General features: G+C 49.6%; 1 protein-coding gene across 4 annotated transcripts in view; it reads right to left on the bottom strand.

Annotated features, from left to right (window-relative positions):
• Nucleotides 1–18,539, bottom strand: part of ATP2B4 (ATPase plasma membrane Ca2+ transporting 4) — a 92,692-nt gene extending 74,153 nt beyond the window's left edge. For all 4 annotated transcript variants that reach the window (XM_081121832.1, XM_081121834.1, XM_081121831.1 and 1 more), the window contains exon 1: nt 18,112–18,539. The gene's annotated coding sequence lies outside the window, so the exon portion shown is untranslated. The remainder of the gene's footprint in view (nt 1–18,111) is intronic.
• Between the last annotated feature and the right edge of the window lie 397 nt (nt 18,540–18,936).

Below are 18,936 nucleotides of genomic sequence, written 5' to 3' on the forward strand. Positions count from 1 at the left end.
TTCTGTGGGCCAGGGGACAGACTATGGGCACAGAGTGCTGGAAGGCTTCCCCAGACTCCCACACCAGGCGATACCAGTACGTGAATGAACCCGAGACTTTGTGTTCCAGCCCTCGAGCCTGCTCTGAACATGTGCCAACATTCTTTGGACAAGCCTGTATCTCATGGAGGCCACCAGGACTCACTCTCGAATTTTTAAGAGCTGTTTGGTACAACCTCCAAAGGCTGGCACGTCAGGATGTCATTCCAAAGCATCCTAACTGCCAAGGGTGTTGAATCATCTGTCACAAGCACAGGGACCCTCTGACCCTGTCATATACACTAGACCTTTTCTTTGCCCCCAGCCCTACATTTGCTAATTATCTAAAGAGTGATGATAGTCTCCTGCTCTTTCCAACGCTTTAAACTTGGATGCTTTTTTTAAAAGTATCTTTTATTTTTTTTATTTTGAGGGTACATTTATTAAAGCTGGGGACACTGAAACAAGGAAAGGCTTAGCATAGAAGAAGCAACAGGAGAGACCTAGGAGGGGCTGCTCTGATACTCTACAAATGTTACAGGAAAGAAATGAGCCGAGGCAGGGCTGCTTTAGCTCACTGGGAAGTCAGAGAAAAGGGGGTCTTGGAGACAGGTTCAGGGGTTAGCCCAGGATGAGCTGCCGCCCACTGCTCCCCTGGTCGCAAGTCTAGTGGGGTCCCTTAGAGTTTCGGAGACGCACGCCTGTGGGGGGAGGAGAGGGGGAAGGGAAAGGTGCAGGCATGCTCCCCAGAGGGAGGGCACACCTTTAAAAGTATCTTTTCTGAAAAAATAAACACAGATAAAATATACTCAGCCTCTTTCACACATACACATCTCAGAGAACAAAGGCAGGGAAGCGTCCTGGTTCTCTCCAGCCAGAGGCCAGTGTAAGAGTACAAACCCAGCAGGAGGACCAGCCTCTCTGATTAATGAGTAATTCTACTCACCGGTTTAGAGGGGGATTGATGTAGGATGTTCCATAGCTTCCAGAAAGCGTGGCCCTTAGCTGAGCCTGTATAAAAGCCACTTTGCATTTTTTAACTCTCACTTCAAACACAAGCTGGCCTGCGCCTTCATGTGGGATCCAGGCACACAAAGGGAGGGAAGGAACTTCTCAAAGGCAATTCAAGAGCTCCAAGCTCTCTCCCTTCTCTGATCTCTTCAACCCACATTCAGAACGCGGTGCTCCGCCCAGGCTAGCTCCAGACTGTCCCCTTTCAAGGCAAAAGCTGTAGGTACCAGTATCATTATTTCCCTTCTAAAATCCCATTGATCTTTCACCTCTGGTTGCCTGCTATTATTGGATTCCATAACCGTGTTTGGGACTGACTGGTGGTCAATTCCTTATGATGTAGGAAAAAACGTGAATAAAAAATTCAATATTTACTCTGGCTGGGTAGCTCAGTAATCAGCCAATGAATGCATAAATACGTGAAACAACAAATCAATCTTTCTCTCCCCTATTCCTCTCATTCTAAAATCAATCAATAAAATTAAAAAAATTTTTAATATTCAATGTTCCCAATTTTGTTTAAAAAATGTATATACTTATCCACATATATAAAAGAATAAAAGAGAGCACACCAAAATGTTGTTATCTCTGGACTTTTAGAAGTCTTATTTTTTCCTTTATGCCTTCCTGATTTTCCAAACTTTCTAGAATGATCTTGTATGAAGCAATACAGAGTTCAGACTCTGGAATGTGAGAGATATGGCTTGAATTCCACACACCCCACTTAGTAGCTGTGGAACCTGGGATAAAACAGTTTATCTCTCCGAACCTCAGTTTCTCCTCCAGAAAGACTAGGAACGGCACCTTCTTTACAGAGTTGTCCTGCGGAGGAAATGAGGTCACGGAATTTCAGCATTTGGCATGGTGCCTGGTATATAGTAAGTGCTCAGTAATTGGTAGGTATTTATTTTTATGTATTGCTTTATACTCAGGAAAAAAGAAAGTAAATATCTTTAAAAAAAACCCTGAAGACCTGCCTTGCTCAAAAGCCACCGTTTAGGTTAAAGAACACTGGGAGAACACCAAAAGCCATGTCATGTCTCTGAAAGTGACTGGGACAAGAATCCTCACGATGTACTGCAAAAGCATGGATGGACCCCCAGGGTGTCACGCTAAGTGAAAATAGTCAATCAGAGAAAGGCAAACACCACATGATTTCACTTATAAGTGAAATCTGAAGAGCAACATAAACGAACAAACAGAATAGAAACAGACTCATAGATACAGGCAACAGACTGATGACAGGCAGAGGGACGAGCAGTGGGAGACCAGGTGAAAAGGTGAAGGACTGAGAAGTGCAGACTGGTAGTTACAAAACAGTCACGGGGATGTAAGGCACAGCACAGGGAATACAGTTAATAACAGTGTAATAACTATGTATGGTGCCGGGTGGGTACTAGAAATATCAGGTGGACCTCTTTGTAAAAGTATGATTGTCTAGCCACTATGCTATCACCTGAAACTAATATAAAATAATATTGAATGTAAACTGTAATTGAAAAGAAATTTTTAATTAAAAAAAAAAAAAGAGTCCTCATAATGTAAACTGGAGTTCAGATGCCAGTGTCTCTATGAAAAGGAAACTATGACAAGGGGAGGGTGTCAAAAGAGGAGAGATGATTGTGGTAATGCAAGGCTGATGAAAGAAAACATAGAGGCTTTAGAAGAAAAACACAGGACTAGATCAGATCTCAGAATGACTGATTAAGCTATAAAAAACAAGCTTAAAAAGCATATAACAGTTAGTGCTGGCGAAATCTTGAACAGTTCATGTACATATATACAAAACTGCTTTTAAATGTTATATTATTTTGAAACTTTGCTTCTTTGGGGTTGGGTTGCACTGGCCACCCCTCTGGCTGTGAGAACTCGCTACAGTCTGGGCTGGCAGCATGTTGATCTTTAAAAGTTTCTTTCTCTACCCAACACCCCCTTTTTGGTGAGGTTTCTGTCAGGTCCGTTAGGTCCACATCTTGCAGCTTATTGGTTTAAAATGTACTCTCCTTTGGTGTAGTCTTTTTGGGGCCAAATGGGAGAAAGAGAAAGCAACAGTGCAGCTGTTTTGATACTGAAAATTCTGAAAATTGACAAGTGTCTTTTTAAAATAAAGAACCAGTTCCCTCAACCCTCAAAAAAAAAAAAAAAAGAAAAGAAAAGGAAGGAAGGAAGAAAAGTATACAAGCCAGAACATATGAAAAGCTTCTGTGAGGGGGTAAGCAGGTTAGGGTAACAGAGGCAGAGTTGCCCAGGGCTCAGAGCAGATGACTAGGACCTGGGTGGGAAACAGCTCTGACTTGAACAGGGCACACACTAGCTCCCAGGGAGACAAGGGGCTTTGGGGTGGCCTGCCCCGGGGGAGCTCTAAAGTGCAGCTGTTTACAGCAACAGGTGCCATGAGACAACTGTTAGCAGGAGAATGTGAACCTCACCCATCTGAATATAGCTGGGATCCTGGACCAACCCACACTGTGTGCGAGCAGTTTGGCCTTCCAACAGCCTCACCTGTTTAATGCCAAAGACACTAGTGGGGGTTGAACAAAAGAAAGAAGTGAAAGAGGAATTACCACCATTGCCAATGTTCTACAGTGGAGCCCACCCTTCTCCCCACCTCCAAGCAGTGCCCACAGAGTTACACAGAGGAGGCTCCGGGCATGGTACAAGGAGGGGGGGATGGGTGAAGGGGGAACAGATGCCTCAGCCAAGGGCTCAACAGTTCTGGCAGGCCAAGTCCCTAAGCAAAGTCTCTTGGGGCACTGGGCACTATGTCTTTACACAACCCAGTCACCAACTTCCCAGGAAGATCCCCGTAGTCTCTGCCACCTAAGCCTAGAGGAGCAAGAGAGCTGCTTCCCAGGGCTGCCTCCCCATCCTAAGTGGCCTTGCCTTTACTCTTAGAAGTTTTATTTTCTCCATTCTTGGTTTGCAAATTCAAATGCCTGCTGGGACCAGACAGGAACAAAAATAAGCAAAGCAGGCTGAGCACTATGCGTCAGGGAGAGGAGGAGTCTGCGGCAAACTAGAAAGCACTCACTTGTCTCAACGGAGCAGCAGGTACTCAGCTCCTGCTAACCACGCCCGTGGAAAAAGGGTAGGCCAGTGTTGTCAGAGCTTCTGGTTTTTGAGAAGCAAGAAATTTGGATTTCTATGTTAAATTTTATTTTTAAATTTTGGTAACCAACTAGAATTAATCTGCAGGGTTGTTTAGGTAGGAGGAAGCAGAGAATTTGAGAGCTGAAATGTCCTTGAAGTACATTTAGGCCAAAGCATTCACTTGAAACATGAACAAATTGAAGCCCACAAAGGTTCCGTGATTTCCCAAAAGTGACAAATGGTTCAAACCCCTGGTCCCCCAACTACTAATCTAGAACTCACTCCTTTAGGCCACCCTGCCTGTCATTAGGATACAATTATTCAGGCATGAGGTGCTGGAGTGTTGAACAGGGATGGGGACCCTGGGAAAGAAGGTAAACTTCACTGTGCTCTGGACTCTAGTTTAAAGAAAACTTTCTGTTTATTGTTACTCATTCATTCATCCATCCAACCCCTATGGGTGATCCTTCTCTGAACTGAGGACTGTACTAACCACTGGGCTGCAGAGATGATGAAGGCACCACTTCTCCTTCCCAGTAGCTCACCAGCTGTGAGTGGGCTCGGCTGCTGCTGCAGCCAGAACCCACCAGTTAACACATCCTCATAGGCACCCTGCCTCGGGCTGGCTCACAGAGCTCTCAGTGACAGTCATAGCCTCACTTCCTCAGGAAGCACCTCCCGTCACTGGATGCCAGCCCCGAGAAACTGAGAGGAGGCTGGAGAATTCCCCCTATTCCAAGAAAGCCTGGAGCACTCAGGTGATGGATCGGAGGCAGGAGCAAGAACAGGGCCCACCCAGACACTCAGTGCCAAGCCCCTTCCAGGGAAGGCAAGTTCTGGTTCATGCATTGCCTTGGCCAAGCTGTCCCTAAAATTTCTGTGTGGGTGTGTGCTGGGGAGAGGGGAAGGCCCAGACAGGGACTCCCCTGCTGGTTTATCAAGTGGCCTGCCCAATTCCAATGACAGCTGGTGGCTTCTCTGGGGAACTGAATAGTGATCACATCCCTGGGTCACAGTTTCTATAGGCAGGTAGATAGAGCCTCGTCACCCAGCCTGGCTCCCTCCATCCACAAGACACTTCCCTGCCCAGCAGTGGCTCTGACAGCATCTCCTCCTGGGGGAGGAATGCAGGGCAGGAACAAACAAGGTGAGGTGCTTGCAGCTCTGCACCTGCCACTCTGCCTTATCTTGCCAGGACTCTTGTTGCGCAAGTATCAAGCACAATCCCAGAACTGGCACTGACAGGATAGCCTGTCACGTGGAAATGATGGGTCCCCCAGGGCCTCTGCAGGCCATTTGGTGGAGAGCTGCAGCAAGCTGGGGCTTCTGGGCCTCTGTTCCTGGGGGTACTAGACTATAACCCTCTTATAAATGTACCAAGCCAAAGGTGAGCAGAGAGCAGGTGGGCAGGCTCGTGCCACGATCCATGGAGAAGGAAAAGAGAAATGGGAGAATGGAAGGGGAAAAATTAAAATTCAATGAACACCTACTATGGGCCAGGCCCTTGGAACATGTATCACCCTTGATATTCATGTATTATCCTCGTTTTCCTGAGAAAATTGAGTCCTCAAGGTTAAATAATTTGTCCAGGGTCATACAGATGGCCAGGCAGACTTGAACCAGTTCCACTGGCTCTCCCAAATCTGTGCTGTTCTAGAATACCATGCTGCTGGGAATAGGAAGGCTGACTGAGTGACTGAGGACACAGGCATTGCTATAGAGAAGGGCACTGGGAGAGACTCAGGATGTGGTAAACTCTGACCCCTGGGGCTGAAAACTCTGGAAATTGGTGTTCTTTTTTCCAGTGATAGAGGACCTTGGCTCCCTGTTTCCTTGTCTCAGTAAGTGGATGATCCAGTGCTTAGGGATCTCTCCTTTGACCTGCTCCCCTCCCAGGGCTGAGTGCCTGATGTACAGGTGGGCAACACAGAGGGATCTAGGGCCATACTTTCCTTGACTCCTCCAGATTAAGGGACTGTTCCTAATGTCCCCATCACAGTTGACCGAGGGAGCTGAGTAGGATTAGAGGCACACCCACACCCAGAGGGTTACCCCAACATATTTCAGTGGCCCTTTTCCCAAGGCCTAGACTATTACTTTTTCTCCTCTGACCATGGGATGCCCAGGAGTGCAGAAGATAGCAAAGCAAAATCCACTCACTATGTGTCAGGTATCAGGTACTGTTACAGGTGCCTGGGGCACATCAGTGAACAAAAAGACTATCCTTGCCCTCATGGAATGTACATTACAGCAGAATCAAAGTAAAATAGTCTTTTTCTTTTTAAGAAAGAGCATAGATCTTAATGTCAGAGAAGGCCTGGGTCAAATAACCAACCCTAAGCAGCCAGATGACCTTTGGGTAAGCTACTTAACTTCTTGAATGCTAGCTTTCTTATCTGTAAAATGGAGACAATAACATATTGTAGGGATGCTGGAAGGATTAAAGATAATGTACATAAAATACCTGGCACAGAGCAGGGTTCAAAACGTAACCTATTTTTCCAGGCCCACCTAAACCCACATATTCTGGGACAACTCACATGGCCTCTTGTTTTGGTTCTGCAATCAGGGCATCATCTCCATGACGTCTTAGAGATAGTCAGGTGGGGTGAAGAGCATGTTTCGATTTGAATCCACCTAAGGCCAAGGAATTTCCCCTCTAAAAACATCTGCTCCCACCCATTGGCCCTGGTGAAGGGATAGGCCTCGGGGTCATGTCTGATTAGTCTCCACCGCCTCCAGCAGGCCACAGACTGTGAGCAGGGGTGCAGATTGGACCGAGCTGGAACCAACATCTCCTGGACTGAGACTGAGCTAATTTACTCTGGAGAGGTAAGTGGGATGGTCACATAAACTTGGAGACTGAACCTGCTGCTCGGTTAACCACAATGGGTGCTGCACATGTGGACAAGGGGGCAGTGAGCGCCTGCAGGTCCACAGAAGGCACAGTCCTCATGGGGCTGTACACCCACCACTAAATCCTGAGAGATCTCTGCAACTTTCCAGGAAAGCCCCCTTTTACTGTGCTTCTTTGAGTGGGTTTCTGTTCTTGCAACCAGATAATCTCTAAGACAAATCCTGTACCTGCCTCAGAGGTGGTTGTTGTGACATAATTTGAAAGCAGCTGGCATTTAGTCGACATTTAATAAATGCTGTTGAATCTCTCCCTTTTCTTGTCAACCAGTCAGTCACTGAGCAATGGGAAGAGGAAATCCATATGTGGGCTGGAGAAGGTAGGACCTCAGCCTTATGTTTCATGAACATCTTTACTAATCCGTAAAACAAAGACAATACTAGTGTTGACTTTATTATTTGCTAAGAATATTAAATGAGAAATCCAAGTTTAATACTGAGCACATAATTAATGAATATTAGTTAGCTCAGACTACTACTTACACTGTTGTGATTATTATTTATGATGCAACGAGTATTATTTTAGGCCTTGATCTGGGTGAAGAGGGAAGACACAGTAAAAGAAGGATCTGGAGTGGGGAGTGAGGGCTGGGCAGTAAAGAGAAGAAACTGAAATGAGAAGGAGAGCACACAGATCCAGCGCTTCAGCCTGCATGCAATGCTCTTACCTGCCATGCCTCATCTGTCTAATCACACACTCTATAAGGTAGATAATGGAAGGTGATATTATACACATTTTATAGATGGGAAAATTGAGGCTCAATAAAAGTGTGTATAATATGTACCACCAAATCTAAATCCACTCTTCTATCCTGTAATACTATTACTGCCTCTGGAAAGTAGGGCAAGGGGCTAAAATGAGAAGTAAGGATAAAAAGGGAAGCTGGAGGATTTCTCTAGGAGTTTATCTTTTCATTCCAAGATTCCATTCACATCTCTTCTGGGCATCGCAGCAGACTCAGAGGCCCCAGAACATAAGCAGGGGATTTCAAAATCAGGTAACACTGGATGCCACCCCAAGGAAAGGATATACGAGGCTCTATGAACACCCAGCTTCGGCACCAGGCCCTGGCCCGGGAGAAGCCTTGCTGGGGCAAAGGACAGGGCAAGTCCTTCAGTGTCAGGCTGCAGTCTCTTTGGTAACCCAGGGGCTGCCCCGCAATGGTCTTTAAGGCCCCTCCCAGCTCAATTGTGTATGGAGACAAGGCTTTATATTGCTGAAGTCAGGGGTTAAAGTGTCCTCTAGGGACACAAATGCAATTTCCCTAGAACACTACCAGCCAGGGCTTGCTGTGCACCCCTAGGCTCAGGCACTCATCCTTCGGCTGAAAGGAGGCATTCTTAGCCACTCTCTGCCTCCTGGACATCACTTCTCCCCAAATCCTAACACAGTGCCTGACGTGCGGTTTGTGCGCACTTCAGTGTTTGTTGAATAAGCAAATGGAATGAATGACACATTGGCTCTGGCAATAAAATCAGCCTGTGTTGTCACACTAGGGCAACCCCTCTCTGCGGAGCCCCGAAATCAGAGCTCCACATCCACTCGGGCTTAGTCAGCTGATGAGGAAGAAGTTGGTCACAGTGCTTCCCCTCCACACTTCCTCTGATTTTTCAGAGTGGCTACACCCTGAGAAAAGGGCAGGGGTAAGGAAGCCCAGGCAGGAGGAAGGCTCTGCCCGGCCCTTTCCAGGACTTCTGCTCCCTCTCAATTACCCTTCTCCCAGCTCAGGGCTCCCTGTCTGAGAGGCGCTGTACAAGGACCATGAAAAGAAATGCAGCTCCATTAGGAGCCGCGCAGTGATGAGGGTGGTGCCAACAGTGTTTCTCCTCTGCATCTTCTCTCGTGCTAATGACCTTAATTGATAATAATAGCAGCAACAACCCTGGCCCAGAACTCTGATGGTTTCTAGCATCTTTCCTTTCTCCCAAGTGCTTCTAGCATGCCTCACAGCATCCTTGCAAGGGCTGGAATGTTTCTCCCTGTTTCGTGGGTAGAGGAATTGGGGACCGAGGAGGTTCATCGTTGATCTAGGTCACAAAGTGATACACTAATGGGGTCAGGGGCTCATTCACAAACTTGGAGTAAGGAGAACTGGGCTCCAGCTCTGGCTCAGGCTCAAACTAGTCCAGTGTCCTTGGGCAACTCTCTAGGTTTTCTCACTTGCAAAAGAGCGAAATTGGACCACTTCTCCAACCCTGTTCATCTCAGATGTTCTACCCCCACCAAACTCCAACATCCAGCCCAAAGCCCAGTGCCTGACCTCTCTTGTACCAAGGTCAGAAAGCCCCTGGAAGTTTGGATGCCAGCTGTACCTGTTCTAGCATCCTAACAGATGTCCTATGAGTGCTTCCCACAAAGAAGTCTGTAGTACAGATGGCAGGGAGGAAACATCGAGATATCATCCTAAGGGTCTATGAGCACCAGGAGAACAGGCAGGAAGCAGGCTGCTGCTGAGGCCAGGTGCCATCCTGCCCTGGACACTGGTGCTGGTTCAGACAAAGACTGAAAGTGGTCCAGTGTGGGGTTGGGGTGTGGGGGGGAGACAGCCTCCTCGCCTACCAGATGCAGCAGCACGGCCTTTCCTCCCCACCCACCTCCCCTGCCCCATCCTCTCCTCCATCACATCTGTCTTCTTTCCTCATTCATATCCTGTTTGGCAAGCACCTCCTCGAAGGATCATTTCCAGGTGAGTCGTGCCAAATTCTGGTCTCCACATTCCCGCTAACACGCCTTCGGCTCCCAGCATCATGTGTCCCTGTGCCAGAAGGGGTTTTAAGGGTGTATCCCTGCTCTTGTCTGCCACCGGATAGGGGGAAGAGCTGGATGAATATTTTCTGTTTCCTCCTTTCTTAGGTTCCTCCATCCTCAGCTCCTGAGATATGAAGCAGGGCATTCAGGGCCCAGGAATCGTGGACTACAAAGGGACAGCACTCTCTACCCAGGGGCAGCAGCCCTGGCCAGTTAGCAAAAAGGCTAATGCTGGGATCTCAACCAGTCTGGACAAGGGCTCAGCCAATGTGTTTACCTCCAGGGCTAAAAGAGGGAAGGCAGACTGGCTTAGCAGCAGGAGGCTTTACCCAAATTTTTTCTGAGCCCAACCACAGTTCAGATGAAAATCTCATCTCTCTATCCCACAGCACTGACTGTGGTCCCTGATTTCCAATGTATAATCATATTAATATTACTTGAACCATATTAAGCTGTGTTTTGTAGGTCAAAAGTGGTTGCGTATTGGCAACTTCATATGCCTGGCCCTGGTAACTGTTTGGGGGATCATGTTCCCTAGAAGTCAGTCAACACCCTGAAGACTTGGATCTCTGTATCTCCAGCCAATTTTTTTTAGTTTCTGGCCTAGGACATTGCAGAGTAGTGGCCTTGGAAGGTGTTGAGTATATACTTCTCAACTGAACCTCCAGGCAGGTGAGATGGGGAATATCAGTACAGGTCTTACCCTCCAACCTCAAGGGTGGCTGTCCACAGGCAGAACCTCTCAGGTCTCCTTTGGCCATCCCAGGCAGAAAGATGGAACTTAACTACAAGCTGTCAGATTGGGCTAGACTCCATGATAAAATGGTTCGGTTTGGGCTTTGAGAGATTTGCCTCTTTGTAGAAAATGAGTCTAGAGTCAGAAATGCCTGTTTGTCCAAGCTCGTATTCATCAGCTGCCTCGGTCAAGGCCACACAGCAACCCAGATCACCGGTTTTCTGACTCCCAGTCCCGTGCTCTTCTGGCGGGCCTGGCAGCACAGAAAACAAACTCCTCCCTGTCTGCCCCCTTCCAACTTCCTGGCTCCCACTTTTTCAGGCTCCCTGGCAAGACAGAAGGGGAATTGACTAAAGGATCAATAGCCCTCTCCTACATGAAAAGAGCCTGAGTCACGCCAGGCTTGGCCCCAGGGTTTCCAGGGAGAGGAGAGAGATGAGCAGTGCTAGCAACCTGATCTCTCTCCAGAGCCAGGCTGGGGGGGGGGGGGGGCAGCACGGTGATTTGGGTCACTGACAGTGCAGCTTGGGGCATGAAGTGGGGTGAGGGGCTGTCTCTTTCAGGCAGCTTTAGGCCTTGCTTAGCCCAGGCTTGAAAGTTCAGGACAGGCACAGCTGGGTTCTCTCCAAATCACTCAATTGTAGAATCCAGAAAGGATGTCTCTGGGCTGTCGGTGGATTCCTTTTGAGACCCCTCCTCAAAAGGTAGGTGGGTGAAAGCCCTCTGTCCCTAGGCTTCCTCAGCTGGCCCATGGCATGGGAGGAGTGGGGTGGGGGGAAATGCCTGCTCCCACCTGCTGCCCAGGGGCCCAGCTGGCCCACCCATTGTACCCAGCTGCTTCCCATCTGGATGGAAAAACCTGGTGTGACAGCAATAAGGGTGAGAAGGAAGATTCCCTGAGAGTCAGGAGACCCCGTGTGTGTGCTAGGTGGGGATGAGGGAGCTTAGTTGGCCAGGATTTTGGGAGATGAGTGAGAAGAGTCCAGGAATGTGGGAGTCCTTCTTGGCATTGACTTCTCTCCCCAACTTAGTATTAGGAAAAATTTCAAACCCAAAACATTGGAAAAAGAGTAAAATAAAGAACCTTCAGACCCTTCACTTACATTCACCAATTGTTAACATTCTGTATGCCCTCTCCTTTTAAATTTTTAAAAAATATGTTTTTATTGATTTCAGAGAGAGGAAGGGAGTGAAAGAGATAGAAACATCAATGATGAGAGAGTCACTGATTGGCTGCCTCCTGCACACCCCCTCCTGGGGATCGAGCCCGCAACCCTGACATGTGCCCTGACCGGGAATCGAACTGTGACCTCCTGGTTTATAGGGGGACGCTCAACCACTGAGCCACGCCAGCTGGGCTGTATGCTCTCTCTTAACGTATGTATGTATACATACATCAAGAGAGTGTGCGCATGCACACACACACACTTTTTTGCTGAACCATTTGAAAATCACTTGCAGACACTTTGCCCCTAATACTTTTGCATAATTGCTAAGAATAAGGACATTCTCCTAAAAAACCACCATCATTACCATTATCATACCTTAAAAAATTAACGATAATTACATATTACCTAATATCTATATGAAAAATTTCCCAGTCGTTCCAGGATGTCTTTTATGGCCTTGTGTGTGTGTGTGTGTGTACGCACGCGCGCGACCCAGGATCCAGTTAAGGTTTACGCATTACATTTGGCTATAATGTCTCTTTAGCTTCTTTTAAATCTACACCAGTTTCCGTCTTCTCACCCTTCTCCCCAGAACACAACGTTAATGACATCCACTTTTCTGACGTCTCAGTCAGTTGTCATGTAAATGGCTCACAATCTAGACGTGTCTTTTGTCTCCTCATAATTAGATTCAGGATAAACATTTTTGACAAGAACATAGGTGATGTGGTTGAAATTCTTCTCATAGCACATCAAAACGAATTAATGCCAGGTGATTCCACCAGTACTGTCTGGTTCCTTGGCTAAGGTGGGCAGTGCTGACTCTCCCAGCTGTACAGACAGGTTTTTCCTTTTGTAAGGAGCACGCTGGTAATCCATGAGGCGATACACTGAGACCAACCTTCACCCAGCGGTTTTACCATCCACTAGTAAGCCTGGCCTGAATCGGCTCTTATGCTGGGGGCTGCAAAGTGGTAAATTTCGAGTTCTGTCATTACTTCTACATTTCATTAGTTGGCATTGATTTGTTAAGAGTTTTTCCGTCCTGCTCCATTTGAAGTGTCAGAATGGACTCATGGAATCCTTTATTCTGTGTCTTACAATCTATTAATGTTATTCTTTTGATGCTCAATGTGTCCCAGATTTGCTCAGCAGGAGCCCCTTTAAGCCAATTCCCACGTCCTTTTGTCCTGAGCATGCTCTAGCTTTCTGGCATAGCATGACTCACTTGTAGTTTCCCAGTCCCAGACTTGAAATCAGCCATTTCTCCAAGGAGCACTAATCCCTTTTAGTGGGAAATGGTGCTTAGAAATGAAAACCTGGGCATGCGGTGTGTTCAGTGCTATGTGTTAGCACTGCTTCTACACCCTCCCAGAGGACAGACAGACCCAGGAGAAACAAAGAAACACAGGGTTCTTCCTCACCTTCCCCATTCTGTATTTTTGTCTCTCTTCATCCACAGTGAAACTCTGATTTTCGGTAATATCAACACAGTTACTCATTTGATCTATGCCTACAGTAAACAAAAAAGTTTCCAATTTATGACACCAACACCATGAATAATAACAGACCTACAAAGTAAAGGTCATGATTATTTTTTCAGTTTTTTTATCTTTAGAATACATATTCCATTAAGGATTTAGAGTCAGGACATTAAACTAAAAAGTTACTTGAATGAATTATTTTCTTGTAATCAAGATGATAAACAGTTAGGTTCACTGCCTCTGTTGTGGTGAGCTTTAGTTTCCTTTTTTTTCTTTTGGATCCAATTTAACTTGTGACTATGTAAAATATTTGCCTGGTTCAAAAATCAAAAGTGCCTGAAAAGGCATAAATCAGTGAAGTTTTACTCCCATTCCTATCTCCTCTACTTTGTCCCTACCCACCCCCTATAGGTAACCATTTTAATTAATTTCTGGTTTATCTTTTCTGTGTGCTTTTGTCGACAAAAAATATTTCTCCTGCTCTCTCAACCCAAAGGTGGTGTATCACATGTGTTCCTTTGTGCCCTGCTTTTTTCATTTAACAACGTAGCTTAGGCTCACAGGGCTCCTCCCCATTCATTGTTCTTGGCTTCCTAGTACTCCACTATACAGGCGCACTGCTGTTCACTCAACCAGTCTGTTAAGGATGGGCACTGGGTAGTTTCCAAGATTTCCTTTCCTATCACAAACATGCCTCAGAGAATCACCTGGCACATATGTCTTTCAGTATTTGAGAATGTGCATTTTTCTGGATAAATTCCTAGAAGGAGGACTGCTGGGTAAATGCTTATGTTGTTTTGTTAGATGTTGCTAACTTCCCCTCCACAGAGGTTGTACTGGTTTGCACTCCTAGCATTGATTTCACAATCCAGGAGGATCTTATCAGGAGGTGTTCTGAGCTGAGAGTTTCTCTGAGCCAACCTGAGTCTTTTAACTTCCCCATCAGTAACACAGGACCCCAAGCTCCCTCTGTCCTAGAGATATGGCAAAAAGGCAAGAGCAAAGGTCTCTTGATTCCATTCCAGTCCATCTTTCCGGATTTCTGTACTTCACTTGGAAAACCAGGGCAGAAAGAAGCAAAAGGCTGAAGACTTTAGCCAGACAGGAACTAGAGTGAGGAGAGGCAAAAGAGAGCAGGGGACCCTCGCCCCACGACGCCTATGTTCTCACCTCCCTTTTCTCTCCTTTGGCCTCTCCACTATCCCCCCAACACAAATTGCCTCCATCAACTCCTTCCCTGACCGGGGCTCTGGCTCTAACTAGATCCTGCCTGGTTTCCCTCCTCAATCCACCTTCATGAGGGCTGAACACAGAGGGCTGGTGAAGGGTGCAGGCAGAAGTCTAAAGTCCCTGTCATTTCTGTTTTAACACGTGCAGAGAAGATATGTCAGTGGAACAAGAATGGCTCATACAAAGGAAAAAGGAGACAGAGAGAGCTTCTGGGAGAGGAAGCTGAGCACAGAACATTCCACACAAGCCTCTTGGACTGCACCCAGCACCTGCTTCATTGCTCTGGCCACTCCACAGAAAGGGGAAATGAGTGGGAAAAGGTTGCCGTCCAAGTTTGAGGGGCCCAGGAGTTCTGCTTCCTCATGACCCAGAGGCCTTGCCTTTCTCATCCCTCTCTCCTTCTCACCCCTACCGCCAAATACCAATTGGGGATGACAGAAACCAGTGCGTATCCGAGGAGCAGGGAACTGAAGGGGGCCCTGTCTAAGGGGTAGGCTCAGGGGAAGGGGTCAGAGGGCAGGACGAATTCCTCCAGGGAAGCCATTGAGGCCCGGGGCAAGGCATTCCTCTTCAAGGTCAAATCAAATACCTGGGTCACCCTAAGCCAGGCATGCTTCTTAACATCCTGGGGACCAAGAATGAACACCTTTTCCTTCCTCCAAAGCTTGGTGGATCTGGGATGCCTGAGATGGACAGGGCTTATCCATGGCTTTGGCTGCTGGGTCAAGGCCAGAAGCAGAGAATAAAAGAGAAAAGGGCCCCTGGAGGTTACTGAGATAAGCTATTCTTGAAAAAAAGAGGCAGTTTCCTGTGGAATGCTTGACTTGCTGACAGGTGGCAGCTGGGTCAGTGCTGGGTCAGCCCAGGCCCCTCTTCCTCTTAAGATCCTCCAGTCTGTGAAAGTGGGGAACACTGAGGCTCCCCAATACCCTTGCTTAGGAACTTCGCCCCCTCCCCCTTACTTCTTCCAGCACTGGCACCCAAAGCAAACTCTTAACTGCTCTACCTCTGCCCCTCACTGGGCCCTCCCATTTTAACTTTCTTTTGATACCAGAGACCATAGAAATCTGATAAATCTGACTCAGCCACTCCCTCCCACTATTACTATCAGCCAGGATGAGGTAGATTCCCAGGCCACCCCCTAAAATGCCACTTCCTTCTTCCAACACACATTGACCAAGCGCTTTTTACACTTGGGCACTGTGCTCGCCGCGGGGAGTCCCAGAGGCTAAGGGAGCGATGCTCCTTCGACTTGACCTTGAATTTAGCCTGGGACACATGGAGGCGGGCACTGTAAGGGGAAAGGACTGAGGTCTCCTCGCCAGCTCGGAGCACCTCCTGCCCCGGGAACTCGGATCCCGGCAGAGCCCGGTGGAGCCGAGGCGGCGCCAGAGGCGCGGAGCCGCCGGGAGGAGCCGCGGGTCCGCAGAGATTTGGCCGCAGCCCCGCAGCCCCCGACCCACGCACTGCTCGCGGGCGGGGGCAGGTCCCCGGTGCATGCTAGGGACCCCTCCCCAAACCTGCCACCTTCTACCCCTAGTCGGACTATTGAAGACAGGGAGGGGGGGCAGCAGGAATGGCGGGATTATGCATCGAGAGGGAGGGGCGGGGAGCGTCATGACTTAGGGGGTGTAGCTCGGCAAGATGGTGGCAGGGAGGATGGGGCTCCCGTGCAGGAGCAAAGAAATGCACCCCCCTCCCTTCCTGCAGAACAAGGGCTGGATCCTGCCTTGGGTCCCCTGCCCACCGGGGAAGTCCTCATTTCCTTCTCGATCAGAATACAGAGAGGGAGGGAGGGAGGGAGGGAAGGGTTCAGCTCTGGGGTGCCGTCCGGTCAACACCTCAGAATGAAAACTGGTTCCTGTGGTTTCCCGGCCCCCTTTTAAGCGCTCCTCCAAGTCAGTCGCTTCCTCCTTTCCAGCTCCTAAGCCCTCGCTTTTAACACACTCCTCCGACCAAACCGGCTGGGGCAGAGGGCGGCCGCTCCCTCTCCCCCCGGCCTGGCCCCACCGACGCGCGCGCTTCTCAGGCCCAGGAGCCAGCTCCGCAGGTCCCCACGCCGAGCCCACGAGGGGACCTGGCTCACTAGCCACCAGGGCCCCCGCCTCTTCCTGCCCCGCCCCCACCTGCCCCCACCCAGGCCCGCCCGGCCCAGCCGGGGAAGACCCCGTCTCCTCCCCTCCTCCAGGTAAAGAGGGCTCGGAGCTGAGGGGGCTGCGGGGCACCTCCCCTTAGAAGACCAGACTAGAAGGGGCAGCTTTGGGAGGGGCTCAAGGAAGGAAGGGAGGCTCTTAAGAGCGGTGGATAAAAAATAAAAATAAAAAAAGAGAGAGAAAGGCAAGCAAGAGCGAGGATCTCCACCCAGAGGAGGAGGTGGCGCAGTAGAATGGGATTTCACTTCCCCTCCCCCCGGCGGCGTCAGTTGAGGGCCCGCGAATTTCTTCATCTGACTCCCCCCCTCCACCAGGCCAACCGGCGCCGCCGTCGCGTCCGCAAGTTACAGGGAGTCCAGCAGGAATGCCCGGGAGGGAGCTGCCTCCGGCCCGCAGCGTGCCCACTCGCTCCCAGGGTGTGCGGCCCCTCCCGCGTCCCCCACGCCCAGCGGAGGACAGCGCCGGGCCCTTCGGGGAGATGGAGGAGTGTGCGAGGCCGCACTGACTCGGGGACGACGCCAGGCAGCCGCCTCCACCCCACGAGCGAGCCAGGAATGTGAGTGAGCGTGTGCGCAGGGAGGGCCGGAGGGGCAATCCAGCCTTAATTTCTCCCCCTTCAGCCCCTAGACACTCAGGGACGCTCTTCCCAAAGATGCCTGCGACCAGCCCCAACCCCTGAGCACTCACCAGCCCCCCCATCACCAGCCTGGAAATTGCAAACTTGCCAACTTCACGTCTCCTGGCTTCCCTTTGGGACCAGAGCTACATGGGGCGGTGCCCTTGGAGACACTCACACAGTTGGTTCTTGACGCTTCGGACACACTCAAAACACCAGCGGCACGGGGAACTCTCAGCTTTTCCACGGCTAATTATAGACGTGAAAGTCTGGGGATGTTTTGCAAGTGGCAGAGAGAAACTGCTGAGGTTTCTCTACAACGCTAAAGAAATTTAACTTGGGCACTCCCTTTCCTCACTCAGCTTCCCCTAGCTCCCACCTCCACCCCCACCCCCTCCAGCGAGCCCATCTCCCGGTCCCCGCGGCAGCCCCTCCTTCTGGTTGAAGATTTCGTACGCGATCCTTTTTTTTTTTTCTTTTTTTTTTTTCCATCTCTCTTTGGGGCTTTCGAGAAAGGGAACAGACGCGGAAAATATTTTTGCAAGTTTTCCATTCAGCGTCTGATTCCCAAGCCAAGGGGGAGGGGAGGGCAGGAGCAGATGGGGGCAATGAACTGCTTTTTCCAAAAGCTCGATCTGGGTGTGAAAGAGACAGTCCTTCCATTTCCCAACCCCCACAGCCCAGGAATGACAAAAACTAGGCAAAGAAAAAGAAGTCACTTGTTTGATCATACGATTTCTCAGCTGAGTCTAGGAAAGAAATACAGTATGTGACAAATCTGTGCGCGGGCGCGGACACACACACACACACAACACACACACCCCCCAAACCCAGCAGCAAGAACTATGCCAGGGACAGGAAATTCAGGGAGTTTTAGAAGCCATTGGGAGGAAAGAAACAAAGTTTGCAAATTGCGAGTCAATTCATTCTCTGCAAGCCTACCTCTCTTTCTAGCAAAGATCCAGGCTTCTCGGAGCAGGACTCTCCCTCCGGGTTTCCATGCACAGGGTAGGGCGGGGATGACCACCCACCGGTCTCCCCGACGAGCAGCCACGCTAGAGATGCTGGCTTTGCTCTCTTGCCTTTTTTGCCGGGGCAGGGAGTGGGCCGGGTCTCCTGCACCCGGCCCTCCCAATGGGAAGGACTTCTCAGGTTCCTGGAAGAAAATAATGCTGGGGAGCTGGGCGGGTCGAGTGTCTCTGGTCTTGCTGTCCTCGGAAGGATGGCGCCCCAGGAAGTTCGTGCCACCCGCCTCAATCCCCAGCTTTGGATGGTCTCAACAGCACAGCTTTCTGAAGAAAATGCGTGTCATGGCAACAGCTTCGGCCAACTCGGAGGGACTCCAGCTCGCCCGCTCTGCCCAGCAGTGCGGAGGAGCGCGGGGAGGAGCGCGGGGAGGAGCGGGAGCCGGGGGAGGTGGGGCTTGGCGGGCGGCCAGGGCGGCCTCCGCCGTTAAGGTGGCCCGCCTGAGAGCCGCGGCCTCCCGGCTCGCCTTAAGGGGGAATGGGGGAAAGGAGGGAGGAATCCTTTCTCCTCTCGGGTTTTCTGCCCGCCCTTTGCTCTCTCATTTGTTGAAAGGCAAGTACGGCGGTAGGGGGGTGGAGGTGGAGGGTGGAGGTGGTGGAGGTGGGGGGTGGATGTGGGTAGCAGTAATCAACCGTTGCTGGGTGGAGGGAAAAAAGGAAGCTTCTGCAGGCGGTTGGCTTCCTGCGGGTCCTACGGGCCTCTCGACCTCTTACTCACTTAGACACAGGAACCAGAAACCTA

This window comes from Miniopterus schreibersii (genome assembly GCF_964146895.1).
Source record: "Miniopterus schreibersii genome assembly, chromosome: 19".
Classification (NCBI taxonomy): Eukaryota; Metazoa; Chordata; class Mammalia; order Chiroptera; family Miniopteridae; genus Miniopterus; species Miniopterus schreibersii.